Here is a 21,362-nt window from a genome sequence, read left to right as displayed (position 1 = left end):
ACATATGAAACATGAAAATAATGACAAAGCAAGCATATTATTTTACATTTCATATGACAAAAGCAACACAAGTAAGCAAGAGGACTCATACATATAGAATGTGAGCCTTGGACTACATGTAGAAGGTCAACTAATCCAATCATATTTCATTCAACATGTATGCATAAAAAACCCAGTAATATTAGATTCTTTCAGCCATATGTAGGGACTTGATAAAGTTTTTAACTTGGAGGATTGAATTTTTCTTATAGAGAGTTGAGTGTTGCTTGGATACTCTTACTAGAGATGGAGAGCTTGTTCTATTCAAAATGAGCTTCCCTTGGAAAGACCAGGTTAAAATGAGTTTTTATTAGAAAGTCTAGGATAAAATGCTCAACTTTATTTCAAGTTTAAAAAAAACATTCATTACAGTGGTGTTTGATAATAGATACTCTCATTAACCACTTTCTGTAGATCCCAAAATAGCCTCAAGTGTGAAAAGTTACATTTAAATAAGAAAAAAAAATTAGAACTCTTTTTTAGGTGAAAAAATGTCATTTTGACACAAGTTCCAAGAATAACAGCTCTATTATTAGATGCTTTTTTTGGATTCTTTTAAGAGTAGCATCTCACAAAAAGTCACCATTTCTAGATGCAATCTTCTTGTATCACCATTAGAGTGAAGCAAAGTTATCCTATGTCCTATTGCAAGAAAAAGTAAGCATCCATTACCAAATCACACCATGTAAGTGATCAATCCAACTCATTTTTTATCTCAATGTCTTATGAAATCCAATTTTTTTAGTGATGAGTATGTTTCTCTGACTTCTAACTATGTTTCATCTAAACCAATTGTTAGTTAAGTTGTCTTAGGTTGTGTAGTATGAAACATGAGTTTAATATTGGCGTTCTCTATTGGTTGCATATTTCACATTTCATATGTCAAGCTTTTGTTGTGTGCATATCCCACTTAATTTTTCAACTTTTCTTGCTCATTAGGATATGCCTTGTAGTTGTCTATTTTTGCAAGGTTAGAATATCAAAGAGAAACCTATCCCTTAAGGGAATCGAGCAAGAGAATTTGAAAGACAATTGTAATGATAAACTCTTTGGTTTTCTTTAGGAAACTTGAAACTCGTCCAATTTTATGCACATGATTAGGAATATGCTCAATGCCCCTTTTGATTTGCAAGAGCTCTTGGGAGATCTTGAAGAGAAGCTTGAGGAGTACATGAAATTTTATGGTAGAAATGCAAAGTCTCTCACAATTAATAATTTCATTTCAATTATGTGATCCAAGAAACCACTACTCCTAAGATAACTTTTATTACCATCTATTATCTTATTGATGAGAAGTTTAAAAGGTGTGAAATAAACTACTCTTTTGATAGGGATCAACAACATTATGTTTTGACCTAAAAAGATAGGTTTTCTTGTGTATCTCTAATATATATATATATATAAATTTAGAGAAAGTGCAAGAAGAGAAGAAGGGAGAAGATGATGTGAAGGATCGGTCTTTAAGAAGCTTGTCTAGGATATATAAAGCTCTAGATATGGATGTGAATAAGACAATGATGATTGGAAAGTCATCACAACATCTTTTAGATAGTAAGATTTTCCTCTATAAGTTCATGTATATAGTGCCTACATCAATTAATTCATATGGTTTTCTTGAACTACTTAGGCTTGTCCATCTATCAATTCTTTGGAATGACTCATTTCGAATGTGTGGTTGCTTCAAACATTAAAATTGAAGATTACACATGACATTCATGGCTCACTAAAATTCAAGAGAGCTTTAAGATTAGTGGATCTTTCATGGTTTGTGTAGATTCATGCTTTTACTTATATCTTCAAAAACACTAATATGCATCAATGTCCCTTCATCTTTATTTATAAGTACATAAGTGAGAGTTTTCCTAATTCTAATTTGAAGAAGGATGGAATGAGATAGTGGGGTGAACAAAGGTGACTTCTTTTCATGTAAATATGGCGGTTCTCCCTACTAGTGTTACCTTTCATTATGTGATTTCACATTCATCATTATACATGCACTTCTATTAGGGGCATTGAATGAAGAAAGAAAGCTAGCCTTAGATGTAGAGAGGACACGAGTAACCCTAGCCTATCTAGCATGTTATGCATGTCTGCCCCTATCTAGCATGTTAGGAAAAGATAGCACAAGAAGAATTGCCTAGTGGTGGGGACATGAGTAACCCTAGCCTATCTAGCATGTTATGCATGTCCACCCCTGTTGCCTCACACACCTTCGGGAAAATATCTACGAGTCATAAAACCAAGAGCAATGATAGGAGAAACCCATGCACTGATCAAGATATAATATAGGGCATTGACAACTCTAGTTCCAAAAGATTGAGCCTAGCATCATTGCATCCTTAGCCTTCACAAATGTCACAATTCTATTAGAAATCTTGCAAAAAGTAATTTGAAAAGCCTTTAAGAATTGGATTGATGAAATGGATGCACCTCAAGTAGCTACTCTAGAGCTGCAACAACATAGGATACCTAATCTAATGACCACTCCAACTCTAAGATCCTTAGGTGTGAATACATTTTGGAATGTATAGAATGTTATGCAAATCTATTGCTTAAAGCCTTAGGACACTCCATAAGGTGAGGAATCATCAATATAGGAGAAAGAGTAGGAATCATTAACCAATAAGTTTTGCATGTCTAGGGGAACCTTCCTATTGAACAAGTCCACTTTAATATAACCCCATCTAATGGAATTAAGATTCATCCTTTAGAATTATTTAAAGTACTAGCTATTCAAGGTTACAAAAGTTAAATTTTTTGTTAACTTTGTCATAATAAAACCAGCTAATTATGAATTGTTCTCAGATATCCCAAATAAGGAATACAATACTTATCAAGAGCTACAGCAATGGTCAAGTCTTCCTAAGTGATAGGAAAAATACAATGAATATTGAAATGGAGACCTAGAAAACCACTTAAATCAACCTAGATGCAATCTCTAACATGTTGCATGGAGACACCACCTATCTTGTTTCCTACAAATCACTTAATCAATACATACCTTACCCCAAGATGAGCAAGATTTGATACACATTATTATCACCTTCAAATCTTTTTTCATGGAAGAAGGAGAATATCACAAACCCTTCGAGAACATGAGTCCAAAAGGAGCATAAGAAAACCACAACATAAACGAGTGAACCACAATTAGAAACCAGCTTAGTATCACTTCTTATGGACTTTGACTTAGCAACACCAAATCTAAAGAATACATCACCCTTATAAATAAGCTTGAGCTTTCAAACTTCTTAGTGAATAGCATTGTTTTCCCCAAGGAGCCAAAAGTGAACTTGTCGATATTTGAGGAGCTATTTACCAATCCTAATTAGCAATGGACTGAACTCCATCAAGTCTTATTTTATTATTACAATGACCTCTTTATCTTTCTAATGCAAGTGCAAGGTGTAGACAATGAAATCATCTCAAGAACACTTATGAAAATTCATATTGCATTTGCAAGGAGAATGGAGATTGCATAGAGTTGGAGAGAGAGAGAGAGAGAGAGAGAGAGAGAGAGAGAGAGAGAGAGAGAGAAAGAGATAGAGACGGAGAGAGAAGATGCTACATTTGTGACGCCTCTAATAGCTCTCTTGTGAGCAGTAATTTATTATGGTATGAGTCAAAGAATAAAGAATGAGTGTGTACATATATAGTTAGGATTAGTGAGTAAGATGGGCAATCAGCCACATTGGCCTTCACCCCAAAAATCCACTTAAAAACTAATATGCCTTTAAAAAATAAGAGAATATGTGATATATAATACATGTGAGTTATCCTCACATGATGCCCATCAACTCTCTGTAATGTGCAAACTTTTCAAAGGATGGACTCTGGGTGTGAGAAAGTCTACAAGATTATCATCAATATGCACTTTGAGAAGCCTAACTCGCTTATCCACAAGCACTTGATAAATGAAGTGATATCTCACTTCTATATGCTTAGTTTCTACATAATACACGATTATTTGCCAACATGATGGCACTGTGACTATCACAGTGCAACAATGGCATGCCTTCATTGAGGTCTAAGTATCCCACTAGACAAGTAAGCCATATGGATTCTTTGCATGCTTCTATGGCTATAATGTGTTGAGTTTAGGTTGTACATAATGCCGTGCATTTTGGCAAGTGAGAGATCTATGAGATTGCACTACCATATAAGGTAAAAACATATTATGTAGTTGACTTTCTATTGTCAACATTCCCTGCATACTCTGCATCTATGTATCCAAGTACACCATTGCTACTTCTCCCAAATAATATGCACATATCTCTTGTAGAACTCACTTACATCAAGATACCTTTCACTACTTCACAATGCTTCTTGCTACTATTTCTAGTACAAATGCAATGTCCAAACAAGTGGCAATCATAGCATACATAAGACTACCCACATATAATGAATATGGAACCGTGGCCATTTCAACCTTCTTCTCATCAAATTTTGAATGATCATCAACATTAAGTTTCATATATGGAGGCAATGGAGTATTAATTGCCTTTCTCTCCTCCATATTGAAACAGGTCTGAATGGTTGATTTTTTATGGATTTTGAGTGATGTATGGTTGTTAATGGAAGTGTTTGAGAGTTTTTTGGATGATATTGATTATGTTTTGGAATTTCATGATAATTTTTAGTGAAAATATGAAGCTCTGTGATGTTCTGATAAGTTCCGTTGAGGTTCTGATTGGTTTTGATACCTTCTGTATACCTTCTATTTTGTTCTGATTTTCTTCTATATGAAGCATGGATTAATGATTAAAGAAGGATAAGGTCTTTTGGAAGCTTATTAAAAAGTTTTTGATAGTTGGGAATGGTTTTAGTATGAGTTATGAGGATTTGTTGTTCTCTTATGACCTTCTGTAACCCTATGTAAACCTTCTGTAGAGCCTCTGTTTCTATTTTGTCTTTGTTCCGTTCTATTCTGTAGATCTTCTGTAAGTGTTCTATAGAATGTATGTGTGACTTTGGAAAAGTTTTATAACTTTTGGAAAGGATAAATATAAGTTCAAAAGAGCTAAAACAAATGGCAAAAGCAGCTACTAAAGAATGAAGAGAAGACTAGAGTGACAGAGACAGGAGTGAGATATGAAGGGTTACTGTAGTGGCTCTGGTGCCTCTTCGACACAGACATACCTCTTGGCAGGTGTTATCCACGACCAAAGAAGGATTATTGAGAGTCATTATTGAGTATTTTAGTGAGGAGATGATGTATTATTGAGAGAGAGAGAGAGAAAGAGAGAGAGAGAGCTAGAGATAGCTAATATATGAAAACTATGTATCTTTCTATGAGAGATTGAAAGAGAAAACTATGAAGACATTGAAGATGAATACTATGTAATTTATTTCCATTCAAAAATGGTGTATTATTTTATGTTCCTTATTCTATTGATGGATTTTATGAAGATATTGAAGATTATGGTTGATTCTATCAAATCCGTGGGAGATATCTACTATGATGCTGCGTGAAGATTTGTTGTTTTCTTTGTTTTGGTCATCAAAAGAATGAAACAAAAGCTTGTTGATGTTACAAGATAGATTTTCTTGCAGTAGAATCCATTTTTCCTTGATTTCTCTCTTGGGGCTCCATGTTTTTTATGCATAGCTGGGGAAGCTTACTATCAGCAAGCATCAGAAGAGGCTGAAAATGAAGGAAATGGCATTGCCAAGAAGAGGAGAATTCAATGGATGCTTGCAAAGTTCCTTATTCCATTGAAGAGTTGGAGATTCTTATTGCCAAAGCCACTTTCCACAATAATTTCATCCCACAATGGCAGAAACATGTTACCATCATGATGCAAGCTCTATGTGGTGGATTATTTCCTCTTCCTGTTGAAGCAACAGAGACATGCATCTTGATGGCAAATTGGTTGGGAATAAACTGAAGAGTAGAAATAGAGAGAATGACTATCCATGGAAGATTTGGTATTCATTGAGAAGTTTCCAAACATCATCAAGTGGGAGATTGTGAAGAAGCTTCAGGAGTCATGGTCTATGGAGGTTCACGAAAACAAAAAGGAAAACAGTTGGAATTTGTTCGTGGATGCTCAACAACAAGATACATGGGATGCTTGGTGCACTGACAATCTTATATTTGTCCAATTAGCAACCCACTGGAAGTTGGTAGATAGAGTGTTTTTCACAACATACACTGTTGAAACCCTTAGAAGCTGGCATTATTATAATGATGGCACAACAACAATCCTAAGAAGAATGAGTTTTGATACTTTCAGAATAGAATATCTCCCCCTGTGTAGTGGTTTGAAAGCCGAATTAAGAGATGTTGAAAAGAAGAAAGTAGAAGATATGTTGGCCAGAGAATCCCCTAGAGACTGAAGCTCCTCTCTGATTCTATTCTATTGAGTACTGAACAACTGGTTGAAGCCAAGCCCCCGATGAATTATGCAATCAAGAGGCAAGCATTAGAACGAGTCCAGAGGTACGTGAGCAAAGATAAGGCAAGAATCAAGGCTGAGAACAAGCTCACAGTAGAAGCCTCCTTTGACACCCTACAAGTATCTTTACAGAAGCCTCCTAGTCAGATTCGTACTGGAAATATTGATGACAGGCCAGCAAACGTAGTCCCATTGCCAAGTTTTAAGGGAGAGTATAATGAAGACCCTGATCTTCATGTAACAAAATTTATGTAGCATGTGTGGCTAACAATGCCAGAACCCCTGACCATTGGTTACCAAGCTTCCCCACCACTTTCAAAGGCGCGGTGTTTCAGTGGTATGAGAGACAAGCAGCATGAATTTTTGGCACATGGGATGACCTGAAGTTGGCCTTCCTCACTAAGTTCAAGTGTGAAGGTTTTGAAGAGCGGATGCGAGAGGAGTTCATGAACCTAAGTCAGTCCTCTAGAGAAAGAGTAGAAGCTTATGTCTCGCGAATGAAATCCATCCTGAAGAGATGGACTAACCATCATTTGGATGAAGGTATCCAGAAATGAGTGTTTCTCAAAGGCCTATAACCAGTCAATCTGCAAGCTACAGTGGAAGATGCAAGATTGTATGACAAAGTTGAAGCAAGGTTGTCAATGACTCCAGGAAGAGGAGTCTTACCTCCTGCCATGCTAGGAATGGTATACCCACCAAATGCAGTTCCAAGGATAGCTCCCTACCCCTATCCCCAAATGCAAACAGTGCCATAGTATAGTGCACCTAATTCACTATAGTCACCACAGACGACAGTGCCTCAAATGATGGTTCAACCATAACAACAGTGGCCTCAAACAGTTCCTCCAATGGCAACTCAACAATAGTGGAACCCTACCAAGTGGAATCAACAACCCGAAGTCTCAATAGGAGCTCTGAATCAGAACTAGAATAGAGGACCCTCTGGATCGACCCAACAAGTGTATGCAGTAATTACAGAAGTTTCACAAAACCCTACTATAAGTACTTCAAGAGGTGAAAATCTGAAGGACTACTTATTCCACTCAGTTGCAAGTATCAAGAAAGAGCTTATGGATGTGATTATAGAGCAGCTACAGACACTGAAGGTGAATACCGCTAATATATCTACTCCTGTGGGAGCTGGGAGAGATGTGATGCATTCTAATACATGGTGTGGAAAGTGCTATCATGTGGGACATTTAGCCACTAAATGTACCCGAAAACCAACTATTCCTGGAGCCTTATGTTCCTATTGTTTGTGAAAGAACCATATAGAGGATATTTACTCTCTGAAAGAGATGCACGAATGAAGACAGAAGGATGAAAATGCAATATTCAACTTGCTAGAATCCAAAATGATAACACACGATATTGGATCAAAGCCTAGGGAATTTGGTCCTAATTTCCGTCCAAGGAGGTTTCCCTCTCAAAGTTACAGAGGAAGACAGTCTGGTGGTAGTCACAGATCAGAGGTGGAATGTTATAGGTGTGGAGAAAAGGGTCATACCTTTCCGAATTTTCCAAACCCTAGACAATCTATGGATTACAAGCCCTTATGCAGCCGGTGCAAAGGAGAAGGCCACACTGCAAAGGACTGTCCAAGTCCAGAGCCAGTTGTCCAGAAAGACTATGAAGTTTAACCTGCCAATAGAGGGATAGAGCAGTACAGGACAGAACAGTGCAATACAGAGCATTGTAGTGCTACAAAGAGTCACAGAGACATTCCCAAAAACAGGACCAGAGGTCCAAGAGATAGACGATAGAGAAGCACTTTTAGAAATAGAGGAAGTGATGATGCTACCATTGTTATAAGAAAAAAGAAATATGAAAATGGATGTAGCCCCATTCCCCATTAGGTTGGAGAAGCCTGTGATCCTATCAAAGATTATGACTTGGTCAAAGACCTAGACACCTTTAACCCAAACCTAACATTCCGACAGTTGCTGATGATGTCTCCTAGCTGCCGAAAGAAACTCAAAAGCATCTTGACAAGAAGATGGATTGCTCCTTCAACAGCGACCAAGACCAATAAGGCCCCGGAGCCTGTAAAGGAAGTAGATGTAGCTAACGTCTTTCTAGATCATCCGAGAACCCCAGAGATTAGTGTATGGATAAAAGAATGCTTTATTTCAGATGCATTGATTGATGGAGGCTCATCAGTAAGCATAATGACGGATGTGACAATGAAGGACTTAGGGGTGTAGGGAATTCAACCTACACAATGGCTTATCAGATTGGCAGACCAAAGCAAAATTAAACCATTGGGCATCCTCCCATACGTAAAAACAGCCCTTGCAGGAAAAGATTACTAGCTCACCTATCTGGTGGTTAAACCAAATTCTTATGGGACCTCATACCCTCTGCTATTGGAAAGACCTTGGCTTTTTGAAGTAAGAGCCAGGATGGATTGGTTCAAAGGAACCCTAAACCTCGGCAGAGAACCCAACAAAGTGGTGTTGAAATTATATGGATCACAAAAAGGCAATGAATCCACATCCATTGAAGTCATAACTGACTCCTCCGATGAAGTAACAGATGGTACATCACGAGATGAAGAGGCTGTTAAACAAATCTTTCCCAAGAAAACAAAGGCACAGTCCCTAACAGTGGGCACTGTAAGCCAACTATTGAAGGAAGCAAAGTCTTTGTCCATGGGAGAATACCTCCTGCCTCAACTAGAATTAACTTTTGAAATCACCTCTGACAATGAAATAGAAGCATGGATGTACTATTCTCCCTGTTATATCACAATTGCAAAGACAAAAGCAGAGATAGAGCCAGAGACAGAAGCAGAAGCAGAAACAAACAGAGAGGCAGAAGATATGTTCTTCTCCTAGAGAGCCTCTACAAAATCAGAGACAAAGCCTCCAGAGGAAGAGGATGAAAATGATGAGGAAGAAAACGAAGCAGGATATAAAAGTGCAGATGAAGAATTTTCTTTGATAGTGGACAATCTTGTTGATGGCCCTACGGAGACCTCAGAGGTCGAAGATCTCAGGGTGTCGGATGGAATGACCATGGTTCCATTTGGGTTGACCAATGGACCACAAAGTATGCAGATTCTGCATAAGCAATGGATTAAAGGCATAAAAATTAACTTCACTAGTGGCTTCTGTCGCCCTGACCGTTCAGTCTAGAGAAAAGATGATGATGATGCCCCCTGCCAACGAAAGCCAAAGCCATCAAAGCCATGGCTTCTAGAAGGCCCGTGCTATGTGACATTCCTAGATGCGTCCTTTGAAGATGAATCCCTAAGTCTAGAAGAAATCACCACTCACACAGAAGCAAACAAAGCTCTGCAACAATTTCAACAGACAAATGAGTCATCTGTTCAAAAGGAGGACACTAGTTCTAGTGGAGCATCACATGATGACACTACTCTATTGAAAGAGTCAGACCTCTATCCAAAAGCAATCCGTGGGACATTTATCCACGAAGTGTAAGGTGAAAGACAAATGATGTTCCACAACACTGACTGTAATGAACGTCACCTAAAAGTGGGTCTCAATCTTCCAGAAGAAGAACTAGTGGTCCTGCGAGATCTACTAAAGGAGAACTTAGACATGTTTGCTTGGTTGTACAAAGACCTAAAGGGGATTGATCCCACAATATGCCAACATCACATTGACCTAGAGCTTGATGCCAAACCTGTAAGGCAAAGACAAAGGCGTATAAATCCTAATTACTCTACTGTGGTGAAGGCTGAATTATTGAAACTTCTTGAAGCTGAGTTCATTTATCCCATGGTTAACAATGAATGGGTTTCACCCATTGCAATTGTATCCAAGAAGAACGGGAAACTTCAAATATGTGTGGACTTTCGAAAGCTCAATTTGAAGATGAAGAAGGATCATTTTCCTATCCCTTTTACAGACCAACTGTTGGACACAATGGTAGGCCATGAGCTGTAGTCCCTCTTGGATGGATTCAGCGGATATAACCAAGTCCAAATAGCAGAAGAGGACCAATCCAAAAAGACCTTCACCACAGAATGGGGGACCTATGCCTATAGAGTAATGCCATTTGGGCTCTGTAATGCAACTTCCACCTTCCAACGAGTAATGATGGCTACCTTCCAAAATCATTTGCATGATTTCATTGAGGTGTATCTTGATGACTTCTATGTCTATACTTTAATCCGCGAGTACTGGGGACACCTAGAGCAATGTTTTGACAAATGCCGAGAGTATGGGATTTCTCTCAACCCCGACAAATTCGTCTTTCGCATCTCATTGGGAGTTCTTCTAGGCCATATTGTCTTTGCACAGGGGATTGCAACAGACCCGGTGAAGATTGAGAAGATTGCCACCTTGACGGCACCAACAAACCTCAAGCAATTGAGAGGATTTCTTGGCCATGTGGACTACTACATAAGATTTATTGCACATTTTGCAACCAAGGTAGCCCCTCTGCACAAGCTCCTAAGGAAAGATACAGTTTCCTTTGGATTAATGATTGTGAAGGAGCCTTTAATACCCTAAAATAATGCCTTATCCAAGCATCTATCTTGCAGCCTCCTGATTGGATGAAGGAGTTTCATGTGCACATAGATGCATCAGTTGAAGGGCTAGGTGTTGTCCTATGTCAAAAGGGCCCCTCTAAATTAGATCAACCAATATATTATGCAATCTGAAAAGTCAGTGATAGGGAACGGAACTACATGGTGACAGAGCTTGAGTGCTTAGCAATGGTATTTGCACTGGAGAAGTTTTGACACTATCTATTGTCAACGCAATTCAAGTTCTACGTGGATCATGAAGCCCTGTCCTTCTTGATGAACAAAGTAAATGTTAAAGGATGACTGATGAGATGGTTGCTCCTATTTCAGGATTTTGATTTTGAAGTGGTCACTAAGCCTGGTCGTTCCCATGTCCTATCCAATCATCTATCACGGATCCCTCAAACTGCAAGAGAGGAATAGGATGATCCAGACCTTCCTGATGCTTCCTTGTTTCTAGTTGAAAATTTTACTCCCTGCTACACAGACATAGCCAACCTCCTGAAAACTCAACAGTATCCTCCTGGCATCTCAAGCCATGAGAAGAAGAAGCTTCTGTTAGAATCAACCCCCTACACTTTGCTAGGTGGTGCACTATACAAGAGAGGCAAATATAAAGTGCTGAGAAGATGTGTTGCAGGAGATGAAAACAACTTAGTATTGAAAGCATTCCATGACGAACCATGTGGTAGACACTTTGCAGGAGAAGCAACAACCAAGAAGGCTGTGTTGGCAGGATACTGGTGGGCCGACCCTCCATAAGGATGCATATGACTACTGCAAGAGATGTGATGCTTGTCAATGAATGGGAAAACCCACCAAAACAAGTGCCATGCCACTGCAACCCATTCTCCCCCTAAATCTGTTCAAGAAGTGGGGGATTGATTTTGTGGGTCCCATTGATCCACCCATCAGATGAAAGCAGAATAGATATATCTTAATATGTACGGATTATGTCACAAAGTGGTGTGAAGCTAATGCTCAGAAGCGGGACGATGGCAACAGCATAGCCTTTTTTATGTACGAGAATATTATCACCCGTTTTGGCAATCCCCTCGAGCTGGTAAGTGACAGAGGTACTCATTTTCTTAACCAAATCATGGAGGAGCTGATGGAGCCATATAAGATTCGCCATTGCAAGTCCACTCCTTACTATCCCAGAGCCAACGGCCAAGTTGAAATCACCAATTGCATCCACTGCCTGATCCTAACAAGAACGATTGTCGCACATCGTCATGACTGGGACAATCGACTTATAGAGGCCCTCTGGGCATACAAAACCTCCCATAAGGCAGCTACATGACAGACCCCTTTCCAGCTAGTGTATGGTATAGAAGTTGTCTTCCCTGTTGAGCTAGACTTGCCCTCTTTGCAAGTGGCAGTTAAAGAATGCTTGGGAGATGATGAGCCACTGCAATGCCGCCTCCTACACTTTGAATGTTTGGATTAGATACGGCAAATGGCCTACAGTGTATGGAAAACACTCAAGCGTGATGCAAGGCCTATCATGACAGTTTCATCAAGCACAAGGAGTTCTAAGAAGGTGACCTTGTCCTAGCCGGCAAGTTTCCCGGCAAGCTTCAACAACAATGAATGGGCCCGTACAAGGTACTTGCTATCAATCCTAATGGCTCGGTTCAAGTGCATACCGTTGATCCCTTTGATGATCCTTTTCTGAGCAATGGCTATCATTTGAAGAAGTAGTTCCCTCCTTGGGGATCTTGACAATCACAATCGACCTACCCTCTCCCTTTTGGACATCGCACTGTCATTCTCTTCATGCTTCTAATAGCCCTTATGATTTTTCTCATGAGGCGGTCTCATCTTGCTAGCCCCTTACAGATACCTCTCAACCCTACCTTGATCTCTTCTTGTCTGATCCAACAATGGTGGTGAGGTTGGTCCTAACACATAGTATTTCTACCATTCTCTTTCTTAATAAAAATAAAATAAACAAACTATTATGGGAAAAAAGGAAGAAATTCCCTATCATAATAGGCCTTGTTCCAAGAAAATGTGACACCCTTGGGCAAGAAGCTAACTGTGGAAAAGGTGGTAACACCCCGCAATTCAAGATAGCTAACTCACCAGTAGAACCTTTCCAGCAAGTAATTTGACGTCGCCTCCCTTGGTGCGATGTCTCTGCAATATCAATCCGTTTGCCCTTCTTAACAGACGACCTTTCTTATAAATCATTGAAGTATCTAACTTGTTTGTAGTCTCCCTGGTTACGCCTCGTCTTCAATCTCCTGATGACAACAACAGTCGACACGATCTTCATCACCAACCCCTTGAGTGATGTGAGCTTTCATCCTAACAAGATGGGAATGTGTGTATGGGCTGCCGTCTGTATCTATCAGAGAATGAGACAGAGGGTGGGGTGAGTGACCAGTTTTTTCCTTCAAATCAAATGAGATGTGAGATGTGTGAATGAAGTGTTGCACGCAAAGGATGGGCCTCTCAATGCACAATGCACGATCTGTTCATGTGCACTGCACCATAAGGCTCACTAGCCTTCCTTCTCGCACTATATGCCGGCACAGGGCGGGATGCACTATTGCACCATCAAATGCGCATAAGGCATACAACCTCTGCAAAGTGATAGTGAGGATTGCATCAATGGGTTTCAGGAATGGGCTACCCTCTGAATATTTCAATAAAGTGTGAGACAGAGGGTGGGATGAATGTGACAGATGGTTCTTCAATCAATTATTAAGAGGTGAGGATTGAGGGACGTTACGACCATTGGAGTTAGGTATGTTTCTGTTTCCCTATGCACCCACAGGATGGGTCTCTGCCATCAGCACAAGACACATCACTCTGTTTTGTACATTGCACTGCAAGGCTCCCTGTCCTTCATGCTTGCACCTATGCCAGACGGGTTGGACATACTAATGCACCATTAATTGTGCACCTTGGCATACTCCCTCTGCCCCACCCCCTTGTCGATTCCTAAATTGGGTGTGAGATCTAAGTTTCCATCAATATTACCTCGAGTGATGTAAGTTATGGGGCGAGTGACTGTTCTCTCATTCCATTTGAGTGCTCGTGAGTTGAGTGACTATCCTTCATCAACAATACCTCCCCCGATGGACTTCATCAAAACTAGCTACCTCCCTGGGTGCTGCTGCATGGTCCTTGCCATGCTGGCTGAATGTTGGAGCAAGCCGTGGTACCTCCTGCAACCGACTCCAACCCTTCTGTAACAGTGACTATTCCTTCAACCATATGTGAACCGGGCCAAGTCTTTCTAGCCTTATCCTTATGATTGCACGTGTACATTATGTTTTAAGTGTGGGGACGCTAGCATTCAGTCGATTGACGAGTCCTAGGTTATGTTGTTGTATCTAACTCTGCCCGTCTTAAGTGTGGGGGCGCGTCCCTACGCATCTATTCTGTATCTCATCATGGAAATACATCTATCCACCTCCAAATGCAAAAATTAATTTTCTATGCTCTGATGGGGTCCCTTCCCCACTCATCCGTTCTATTTCCCCTATCCCCAAAGTTGTTCCTTATCTGTTTACCTTTATCCTTTGTTTTGCTATTTTTCCATGTGAATGCATCCTACGTTCACTGAGACTCACATCCAACTTTATATCCTTGTTTTTCCCTCGAAATTGGCCATTTTTCCTTTTTATACACCCTAGTTCTAACTTACGGTTCATCCACTATCCCATTTCGAACAGTTTTATGTATTTCCATGTGAAACGCATCCTACATTCACTAAACCTGATATCTGATGTCATAACCCAGTTCGTTCCTTTGACTGAGACACTTTTCCTTTTTACATCCCTTGTTTCGGCTTAGTATTTTTGAGTTATTAATTTTTGAAGCAATTCCCACTAATTGTATATACTTCCATGTGAACGCATCCTTCTCGCTTCAAAACAACAATCTAACATACTAGCCCTGTCCTACGCCTTCCCTTGGACATATTTCCTTTTTACACCATGTCCTTCTACTGTACGGGTTGTCCGTTATTAATTTTTGCGAGTTTTTGTGTCTTTTTCATGCATTGTTTTGTCATTTTTTCATGTGAACCTGCCCTATTCTCTTTGGAATTCCATTCTGACTGGATAGCCTTGTTCGTCCATCCTTCTTGCACAATTCTTCTTTTTTATCTGCCCTGTTTTGCTCTCTAGATTTTTTGTTATTAATTTTCATTGGTATTTTTTAGCTCTATTTTCTTTTTTTTTCATGAGAATGCCTCCTAACCCCATCCAAACTAAGATTTGATATGACAGCCCTGAAAATTATATGTGTTCGGACATTCTTCCTTTTTATTGTCCTCCATTCCGACGCACGGATCATTCCATATTAATTTTCGAATCCCTTTTCGGGTACGATTTTTGGGTTTTTTCCATGTAAATGGATCTCATCTTCATCGGAACTATGTTCTAGCGTGATAAGCCTGTTTGGCATACCTTTTTGCACATTTTTTCTTTTTCCCGCCTTTCATTCCGGTGCACGGTTTGGGTTTTATAAAATTTTCGGCTCATTTGCGCCTTTCGTGCCTCTTGCGTTGCGCGTGACCACCCGTTTTTTTAATTTTTAATCATGATGACGCATCCGTCGCATCCTCTCACACCCGTGCTGCCAGCCTGCCCCCGTTGCTTCCCGTCACTACAAATTTTTTTTGCCCTCGCCCCGCACTTATGCGCGGGACGAGGGGGTGGGCTTCTTTTCATTATGTCCCTTAATTTTATTTATTTATTTATTTATTTATAATATATTAATTCAATTTTTATTTTTTTCAAACCCCCCCTCCCCGATGGTTTCCCACCCCTCCCCTTCTCCTCTCTCTCTCCTTTTCTTTCTCCCTCTCTTCTTTTTCTTCTCTCTCCCTGACCCCTCCCTCTCTCTCCCCTCTATCTCTGCTTCTTCTTCTTCCCCTTCTTCTTCTGCTCTTCCCTCCCTCTTCTCCTCTTGCAATCCTCCTTGCCCTCCTCCTCCTCTCTTTCCCTTCTTCTTTCTTTCCTCCTCCCTTCTCCTTCTTCCTTCCTCTCCCCCTCCTCCCTTCTTCTTTTCCTCCTTCATTTTTCTTCTTCCCTTAACCATGTACAAATTAGATTGTAGTTCATTATTAATTAACCATTAATGCATAGTAAGTTGATTCCGCAATCCCAACCCCTACTTAGACTGACTTGACTGACTAGGGGTCTCTAAAAATGCAATTCATTGTTACAACTAACGTGATATGTGGCGCAAAGCGCATGCATACGTGACGGCGAGGGTTCATTTTAATTACAAATAAATTGTGTTTGTAGCACGTATGCACGTGCACTGTGGATTTCTTTTTAGAAAATTATGTGGGTTATTGTGCCATGTGCTCCTGCAATGGCGGGGTTTCTTTTACAATTAACGATCAGGTTTCTTTTAAATTAAAAATTAATTAAGTGCATTCTGTTTATTTGGTGGGTGCAACGGTCAGTTGATTTTATTACAATTACATGTGTGTTACGGTGCAACGTGAGATAGGGAAAAATAGAAAAAACTTGGCAATGGGTGGGGCTATCTGCAAAGTCTGATACCACGTCCTCAAAAGAAAAAGAAAAGGCGCAATCCACAAATATTCCACACAACGGACAAAAGGTTGACTAAAACTAGTCATCCTGTCATGTAGAAAAATGAAAAAACAAAAAACAAATTAGCCAAAACAAATAATGAAACAAATGATACATATGACCAAAACAAAAAGATGGATATGTGGGGATGTTGAATTGATTGGGATTTATGAGTATGATTTTTTAATTTTTTTTAATAATAGATTTTGGTTTTTTTTAAAAGGAGGTGAACATGAAATTTCAGCAAACCAATCATGAACATCAAGTGTGAAAAAGATAATCTAATTTACTTCACATTATTTAGCTCATTTTTTAGATTTAAAATGAATTTTACATGAATTTAGGCATCAAAATCAAGATTTTGTCTTCAAATAATGCTTTGGCCAATTAAGAAATCATTTTCAATCGGTCAAATATTCTCAAAATGTACAAGGGAGTTTATGAAAAAATTTAAAAATTTTTAAAAATTGTCAGTATTTTTATCAAATTTTAATAAATTTTGACTAGTTTTTTAATATTTTTTAAAATAATTTTCAATTTTCGAATTTTCTACAAAAAAAATTCTGAGATTTCTAGTTTGAAAATTATTTCAATTGTTTGCAAAAATATTGGAGATTTTTTAGGAAATATTTTGTACATTTTTTTGATTTTAAGACAGATTGCATTCGTCGTGCTGGTCTTCGTTCTTTTGTGGCTTTGAAGTTTCCGCCAGTGGGGACAACAAGATTTGCTACTCCTTCATGGCATCTTACAAGAACTAGTCTGGCTTGATTTATAACCGACGCTTTTTCTTATCCACATCCAATATTAGTGATGCGTTGTGTTTGCCCCTTTCAGCGTCTTTCGTCCCTAGTGGAAATCAATTATTGATAGTTGAGGAGATCCTTTCTCTCCTGTAGAAAGAAACATCTACTCCTTTGGTCTCCAGCAAAGTTATCACTAGTTCTGGGGTTTCTGTAGTAGCTCACATCTCCTCCTCAGTATGGAAGAACTTTGCTAGTTTCTACAAGACAGGTTCATGTCAGGGAAGCCTACTTCCAAATGTCTATCCAAGGAGTTGTTCACTACTTTTGTTAGAATCCTGGAGGGAGCCAAAAATTGGGCAACATTCATGCTCGCAAAGATGGATCATCATTTTCAAAGAGTTCCAAAAGGTCAGGGCAGTAATGTCTCCTACAGTGTTTTTCTTCAGAAGATTATCAACCTTGCACCTCCTCCTGGTGGTGTGCTAGTTCCTGATCCTGCTCCTCTTCCGAAGTAGCCTCCACCTTCTGTTCCAACTCCTGCTAGATTCTCTCGCAGTAAAAGAATACGTACTAAAGGGCCCCTTAGTCCTATTTCTACTTCAGTTTCTGATTCTCCTGCATAGGACTCCATTCCTCATGTTTCTACTAGTTTCCTTCCTTCATTCTTGTCATGTCCTAATCTATTTGTAGCACAAAGGGATGGGCAGTTGGATAAACAGATCCCTGCTTCCTTACAAACAATGTTAGTTGGACCTTTTCTTCCTCAGCTAGTTTCTGGTATCCAGGCTACATTGGAGACTTCACTGACGACTTGTCTTCAATCCATTTACACAGGGGTGTATACTTCCTTACATGACAAAGTGGATTCCCTAACTAGTCAATTAAGTAAGGCTTTGGAGGATCTAGCATCTGAGAAAGCCGCCCTCACGGATATTCACAAACAAATGACTGAAGCTACTACCCTAATGGATTCCCAAAAGGCCACCATTCAGAAGTTTGAATCTCAAGTAGTTACCTTGGAAACAGAGAATGCGTCTTTGACTAAAGAGAAGAATTCTGCCCTTGAGGAGATGATCGACTTAGCCAGTAGGATGGGTACTTGTGAGGGTCAGCTACAGTCTTCTCAAGAAACTATTGAGTTACAGAAGAAGATGATTGTAAAGCTTAATCAGAGATTGTTCCTCCACCTCCTGTGGTTTCTTCTATAGTATCTTACAACAAGGAGCTTGACCAGTTATAGCAAAAGGCGAAGTTGTATAATGGTTTTTCTGCTAAGGTAGAACGCCTTCAACAATGTATGAACTATGTGCAGGATTATTTTACTAGTTATGCTGAGATGGTGTCACCCCCACCATCTTTCTAGATCAAGTCTAATCAGCGATGTTTTGCCTTGTACATCTCTTTGAGCAATGTGGATTTAGAACCTCCAGAGAATGTGTGGCAGAATTTGTGGTCTGCAGATTTGTTGAAGTCTGTGTTTGACAGATTTCTTGATGAGCTGATTTCTCATGAAGTACAATTGTTGTCTTTCATGTATCTTACGGGGCATTTGCAGATTCATGATGAGGAGGATTTGAATTTGTATGTGGGAGATGTCATCTTACAAGCAGTGATGTATGTGCACTGAGTTGAGCTCCTGCTCTAGCAGATAGTTTGAAGCATCATCATGAGCAGACATCTTGGTATAGAGGACAAGCCTGGCATCTACCTTTGGAAGATGTTGCTTTGGAACCTCGTCGTCTCAGGGGTGTATTCCACAAATCTGATATCCAGCCCTTGCAAACTCAACGGTTGCGTCATATTGTTGATCATCCATTATTCACTGATTGTTTTTTCCAAGATCTTACTTATCATTACTCTTTTTATCCATTAGATTCCACTGATCTTTTGTCTTATTCTCTTATGTCCTATCGTTTTCCGTTATATATTTCCCTCCTCACTTCCAACCCACCCTCACACTATTCCTCTGTTGTCTTTTACTCCTTCTAATTCCCCTCACGTTCCTATTTTTACTTTTTGTCCTTTCATTGCCAATCCGACATCATTGCCTACCCCTTCTGAACCTCCTCCTGTAGTTCCTCATGTTCCTTCTATTTTCTTAGCAGATTCCCTTCATAAGTTTTTGCTGAATTTTCCATCTCTTTCATCTTCCTTATCTCTTCATTTCCCTTCTTTTTATGATCTATCCTATCCTCCTTTACAATGCTCTCCTCTTATTCCATTCCCCTCTCCTTTACATTAACCTTCCTCCTCAAACAGTGCTGGATATACTAGGGTATGATAGTGATATACTTCATCGACAACAATGGACACTGCACGATTCTGTGACACGACTAGTGTTTAACTGGCCTTTCATTCCAGGGTCCTGAGACACCTATGCAGCATGTTCGAACTCTTACCTTCATTTTTCTTAGGTGCATGCTCATTCTGAGGATACCTCTATACGTCTTGCAGCTCATTTTTGCTGATACCTTGTTTTATGCATCAATAGTCTAATCTGAACACTCGCAAGTGTATCCCCTGTTTGATCATCAATCCGAATGTGGATGTGACTGCTGCTCAGATGAATATTCTGTATTACTTCGCACAAGATTTTCCTACCCTGTTTCTTATTTTGCTAGAGAGGATGTGTTGTATATAGTTCCTCTAGAATGTGCCTTTGCATTTTGTAGATGAGAGTAAAACTCTAGAGCATCTCAAGTCTAGCATGCAGTTTAAGAAGAAGTGTCTACATCCTGCTTTTAGCAGTGGAGTTCTTTTTGGATGTATCAATTCTTTTTCTTTAATGGAAATCTTTTTCTGTACTCTCCATTTTTTGGGGCCATGTGCCATTCAGATTACCTGGTATTGTGTTTGTGTGAGTTGTATATGTGGTATATATATATTGTTTATCTTTGTTGGATGGAGTTGAAGTTGAAGATGGATTGATGAAGAAAATGTTGGACTACAAGCTAGCAGAAGATGATGTTGATTCAAAGAAAACTCTTATATCCTTTATGACTTTGTGATTGCTAACATTTTTTTTAAAAAATAGAGATAATATCCAAAATGGTGTAAAATTCCTTTCGTTGTAGTATTATCAGATGTACAGGTGATAAGTTGGGGTCGTGGTGGAGTGATTATTGAAGATACTAAAGAATATCAAATTGAACTATTTATTGAACTTACATTCTTCTTTTCCTTAGGTCGCGAGGACGCTTTCTTTCTAAGTGTGGGGATATGTTGAGAGTGGAAAAAGACTGAAATTTTGACTGATTTTTGTTGTTTTTGAGGTCTGAATGGTTGATTTTTTATGGATTTTGAGTGATGTATGGTTGTTAATGGAAGTGTTTGAGAGTGTTTTGGATGATATTGATTATGTTTTGGAATTTCATGATGATTTTTAGTGGAAATATGAAGCTCTGTGATGTTCTGATAGGTTCTGTTGAGGTTCTGATTGGTTCTGATACCTTGTGTATAGCTTTTGTTTTGTTCTGATTTTCTTCTGTATGAAGCATGGATTAATGATTTAAGAAGGATAAGGTCTTTTGGAAGCTTATTGAAAAGTTTTTGATAGTTTGGAATGGTTTCAGTATGAGTTATGAGGATTTGATGTTCTCTGATGGCCTTCTGTAACCCTTTGTAAACCTTCTGTAGAGCCTGTGTTTTTGTTCTATCTCTATTCTGTTATGTAGATCTTCTGTAAGTGTTCTGTAGAATGTATGTGTGACATTGGAAAAGTTTTCTAACTTTTGAAAAGGATGAATCTAAGTTCAAAAGAGCTAAAACAAATGGAAGAAGCAGTTGCTGAAGACTGAAGAGAAGACTAGAGTGACAGAGACAGGAGCGAGATATGAAGGGTACTGTAGTGGCTCTGGTACCTCTTCGACACAGACATACCTCTTGGGAGTTGTATCCACGCCTAAGAAGGATTATTGAGAGTCATTATTGAGTATTGTAGTGAGGAGATGATGTATTATTGAGAGAGAGAGAGAGAGAGAGAGTCAGAGATAGCCAATTCTATGAAAACTATGTATCTTTCTATGAGAGATTGAAAGAGAAAACTATGAAGACATTGAAGATGAATACTATGCGATTTGTTTCCATTCAAAAATTGTGTATTCTTTTATTTTCC

At 39.2% G+C, this 21,362-nt stretch overlaps 1 pseudogene; it reads left to right on the top strand.

The window, feature by feature from the left end:
• The window catches only part of LOC148024247 (uncharacterized), an 89,374-nt pseudogene extending 70,499 nt beyond the window's left edge, over positions 1 to 18,875 (top strand).
• Positions 18,876 to 21,362: the final 2,487 nt, after the last annotated feature.

Source organism: Lygodium microphyllum, chromosome 15 (assembly GCF_053477565.2).
Source record: "Lygodium microphyllum isolate KBCC chromosome 15, Lygodium_microphyllum_v1.1.10, whole genome shotgun sequence".
Classification (NCBI taxonomy): Eukaryota; Viridiplantae; Streptophyta; class Polypodiopsida; order Schizaeales; family Lygodiaceae; genus Lygodium; species Lygodium microphyllum.
This window is presented reverse-complemented; position numbering and strand designations above follow the sequence as displayed.